A 5,462-nucleotide genomic window follows, 5' to 3' on the forward strand; every position below is an offset into this window, starting at 1 on the left:
GTGGTAACTAAAAAAGGATATGCATGTTCCTTCCAATGTGATAATATCAATATCCAATATCCATATGTAAATACACCTATCGGGGTCATTCTTGTTAGCAAAAGCTTTTTATTCTTTTGGTTGTTGGTTGGTTTTCTTCCCTGAGAAATATATTCAATTTTCAACAAAAAAACCCCTAAAGAGAGTAATGTTTCCTACAATCCCCCTGAAGAATTTCCATAAGGACCCCAAAAGTTTAGAAGAAAATTACCTGAGTAATTTTATTTTGCCAAATGTCTTTACTAGTTAGTGCTAGGCCCTCCAGTAAGAGCATAATACAGTATTGATTATTAGAATTCCATAAGCAGGGAAAATCTTACTGCATTATACTCTTCACTGTAAATTTCAGATAGATTTATACTTCTTTTCCTATACTCTATCCAAAAGATTTGATTACGAATATACAACAGTAAAGACCCAGGAATAAAAATGTTTTAACAGCAGTTTATACTCCAATTTAACAAATAAATAATATCTTCAACTACATCATGTATTAATTATGACACAGCTGCTTCTTTTTATAAGGGTTTGAGAGATAATACAGTAAGAATGCATCCTGTCAGGCTGCTTTATCCTCACTTCTTGGGTTTGGAGGAGGATGGAAGCAGGGGGTTGCTTTGTGATACATACCATCTCCCTGAATTTAAGAAGAGTTTTACATCTCTTCCACACATATAATCCTTTTGATGAACCCTCTAGAAATAAGACCCCAAAAGAAGGAAGGGGAGGAAGCGAGTACCTTTTTTGCACAATGCAGACATTTTTGGTAGGGAACAGCCTCTGTCACTCACTCATCCTCTGTGTTGTGTGATCTGCAGGTAGAGATTCATGTGTGAAATAAGGTAAAGTGCAGAGAACACCAATATCTCTCAAATGTGTCATAAGTAAGATGACTTATTTCTCTGGAGTAAAAAATGCATACATATATATATATGTATATACACATAAATTTAGCTGGAGCTGGAATAAAAGTGCATAGGAAGGTATAAGAATATTTTATTATCTTCTTCTACTAGAAAACCATTCCTTTCATTCTTTAGCACTTACGTACAATTGGACATGACCTTTATCTCCTGAAGCATCTTTTTGCTACAGAGAGATTTCTTGAATTTGTTCTGGTGTTCAAATTCACTTGACCATTTGATTATTCATTGGTTTAGATCATATATATCCTTGATTTTCAGGCAAATCATGATCAAGTGCAGGACCTCTGTCTATTCACCAGCTTACTTGTGTCTGTTGTGATGGCTTGTAGCTGCATACCCACAAAGCCATGGCATGTCATTTTACTTCTGTGTTTTCACTTGCTCAGCATATCCTCTCCTGATACCTAGATTTAGATTCAGTAACAATTAATTGCACAAGTTGTAATGCTGACAGGGTAGATGGTTCTGTGGCGATATTGTCTCTGATGTGCTGAACACTGCACAAGACAGAGAAGAAGCCTTTAGTGTGTTAAACTTAATAAGATGACAATTAATGGAGAACATGGCTTTCTGGATGTGTTTCAAGCTTACATGAGCATAAACTCTTTTGCAATCTGAACTGTTTTCTATATGAGTTTCCTAATTGGGATTGAGAACTTCTAATGATACTGACCTGATATCAAGCCACTCACTAGGTTTGATTTAGTAAAGGGATGAGCACTCTGGACCAAATTCTGCAAGCACTTCTTATGCACATACCTTACTTTAAGCCACATGAATAGTTCCTTTTAAGACAAAAATCTTTCTTGTGCTCTCAGGTTGAACATGTACTCTGCTGCTTTGCAGGAGAGTGCATTGCTCTCAGTAGCTTTTCACCCACAACAATTTAATTATCTTATCCAATATCTTGTTGTTTGGCCTCTAGGTAAGTCATTTAGACCAAAGACCTCTCTAAACCTTCTTTCTCTTTCTGTCTGTTTAATTAATGCTCCATTTTTTTAAGCTGCTGCAAGTGCTACTATGCCAGACAATGTGGTTTGGATTAACCTGATATTATTTAAAATTTACTTCCTTTCAGTAAGTTAGGAGACACCCAAAGAAGACATGCTGAAAACTAAGTAGAGATTTTGCATCAAGTTAAACACATATGCCTAAACAATCTTCTTGAGTTTCCCTGTTATCACACATCACCTCAACTGTGTTTGTCCTGATGTGGGAAAACACAAGGAGAAAGGAGTCACAGGCCCACTGTGTCTGTGTATTTTCTCTTAAGTGTGGGGCATATGTTACATAATAAATTTCATTGCAATTTAAGTGTAGTCAGATTATTTTGAGTTTGCCATGAATATTAACGCATATCTGCCCATTACGATGATCAGACTGAAAAAGCTTAAATGTTATCAAACTGTGGCAGCAGCTAGTTCACATGTCTCCTAACATACTTCTAGGACCCATTTATGCCAAATTCGTGCAAGTTTCTCATGTATACGAGTCTCATCTTAGATCAAGGCATCCTGTGATCATGTGTCATGCATCTGTAATAGCATTACAAACAGGGTAACAAGTGGCCAGACTTAGCACAAACGCAGCTGTGGGGAGTCCGACCTAGTGAAATCTAGTTTATCTGAAGTCTAGTTTATGAATGTTCCTGCAAGACAGCTAACACAGTACTGCACCTTCAAATGATACAACAGTGGCCTTTTGCTTCCTAAAGTGAAAAGAAACATAGACCATAGCACAGAAAATCAGTTTGGGAAAGTTCCTTGTGACAAAAATGCATTCTTGCTTAAGAGCATCTAACATCCTCTGCCCAACCCAAAACCACAGAGGGTAAGTGACAAGTAAGTCTCCTTCTCTAAAGCCATAATGAAGAACTATATTAACAAGGCAATAAAAAAAGCTTGTAATAAATTAACTGCTTAGTTTTTTCAGGGAACATAAATTTTTTTCCTCAGTTTCAGCCCATTCAATCCTCTGCGCTAAAATGCTCCCAATGGCTGGCAGTTGCTTGGTCCCATGGGGAAGCCATGCTCTCCCTGTGGGAGGTCTGCTGAGGATGCTGCCCACCCATGGCATGAAATATGCAATGTCTGTCTTCTCTACTCACCCACCATGCAGCAACGAGGAGCCCAGAAAGCTTACTTAATACCTCCCCGTTTGTGTGCAATTTCTTTCTGTTTCTGCAGAAACAGAATATCAACATCACCCTTGCAAAGATAAGAAAGAACCAGGCTAAAGTATGACCTTCACTTCCATAAAGTCGTTTTATCGTGGCTATATATTAGTGAGTCGCAGATCCTAAAGAGCAGCAGATATGACATTCATATGCTCATGTTATTGGTTAATTGTTTGCTATATATCAAATTCAGTAGGTTGAACCTCTTGATAGGAAATTTTTTGGTACAAAAGTGTATGTGCATGCACACTCACGAATGTGTGTGCACAGACATAAGGTGTGCACGTGTGTGTCGAACAGCTCCCCTTGAGAAGTGATGTTTTAACAGTGTGTTTGCTGGAGTAAATGGTGCTCACACAATTCCCAAGCAGATGTAAGTTACCCATATGCTGTGCTTTTTTATCTCTTAAAGCAGATTTACTGTGAAATCATGTGCAGTATGAGATGGTGATTTTTAGCTTATCTATTTATCTCTACTGGGACTTGGATTTTTGTCTTGTTTTACTTGTCTGTGAGCCTCCCAGTAGAAGATTCATTTGCATTCACTGAGATGATAAACAGTTTCTATTCTCCAGTCCTGTTATCATTTTCTATTACTTTTTTTTTAATCAACTATTTTTATTCATTGATAACCAGGCTTGTAAAAACAACTTTGAATAACCAGCACACTAAAACACCCACTAGAAAACAGTTTACAAGAAATATCTGTCCCCTGCCCTTTGATGAGTTTTCATCCTATTCTAAGCAAACATTTTGGAACCAAGTCCTTTATCCTAGGCTGTCCAACAGCTAGATACAGATGCACCCATCTATCTATCTGTCTGTCTATCTATCTACCTAGCTATTTACCTTTGGTTTGCTAATTGAAACATTTTTCCTGGATAGTTTGCTTTCTCAGTAGTTATTTGCAACATCTGAAACAAAGTGAATATAGAAAGGACCGACTTTGGGAAGTTTTCTTTAAATGCTCAGATCCTCAGTGCTTCATATTCTCAGGAAAAAAAAAGTAAGTGAAAAATGAACAAGTCATGGATTTTCAATGCTCTAATGACTTATACTAATGTATTCCTTCCTCTAAATACAGATTTCTATTTAAAATTCAGTATGCAGGGGTATTATGAATTCTAGTTTAATAGATTCCAAATAATTGCCCTTTAGAAATGATGAATAGCTGTTTAAAGCCACTGATAAGAATATACTATTTCTCCCCTAACAATGGACCTTCTACATTAACTGTATCATATATGCTGGAAATTAGTTTATTAATTTTTTTTATTGATATGCAAACTACAAGCTGATGGCAGATGGCAAATAACCCCTTTACTCTAACACCAAACCCTCCAAAAAAAAGCCTTGTCTCTGCTACAGTTCTTGTAGGGGGACAAAAAAGAGAGATAAGAAGATAGCTTTTATATTGAAGGCAGGCCACTGAAATGCAGATGATGCCATTCTCTCTTGCACTCAGTTTTCAGATTTTCTGGCATAAAAAGAATAAGATATAAGATTGAATTAATGACCAGATTTTGCAGAACTGCAATTCAAGATGCTTTCTCTCTGCTGTTCATGCTATCTCTGAGTGGCCTTTAAAACAACTATTCTAGACTTGTTCTTTCATTTAAAAGACAAGCATCCAGAAATACTGAAATTAAAAATACATTATTCATATATTCAACATAGGAATGACCTGACAAAAAATTTCACTTAACAGAGCTGATGGTTTCTTCAAAACATATGAAACGCTTTGAAAATACCAAACAAAATAGATTAAATGCATCTGCAGTTGAATTTGCAGTTATCATAAAACATGACACTGGAAGTTTCTGAGGTTGTATGTGTTTTGTGTATTAAACACACCTGCTGTACTTAAATGCAGCATTTGAAAAAATATATGCAAAATGTGAATATATTAGAAAGCTAACACCTTTTTACTTAAAACCTTGGGGGAGGATGTGTGTTTTGAAGTATTATTTCAAATATTTAGGGAGATATACAAAGATATTGTACACCAACAATACTGTTTTTAACAAATAATGAGATAATGCAAAGCTATAATATAGTGCTATACGTAAATAAATGGTTTTTCATTGCATAATTGTTGGGTTATACCAAGCTTTTAGATTACTGGCAGAAATAAAACACTTAGTGGATGGAAAGTGAATGTATATACATATATGGATATATATATATATATATTGGATTAAGAAGCTGGTATTTCCTATCATGTGCATATTATGCAATGGAACATCCTAGTACTAGTGCTCACTTGCTCTCTCTGTTCATGTAACTGCATTTCTGTACAGAGAATTCACTCAGCTAAATTT

The sequence above is a fragment of the Manacus candei genome, unplaced genomic scaffold (genome assembly GCF_025592945.1).
Source record: "Manacus candei isolate 608988 ecotype Guabito, Panama unplaced genomic scaffold, ASM2559294v1 h1tg000049l, whole genome shotgun sequence".
NCBI classification, from domain to species: Eukaryota; Metazoa; Chordata; class Aves; order Passeriformes; family Pipridae; genus Manacus; species Manacus candei.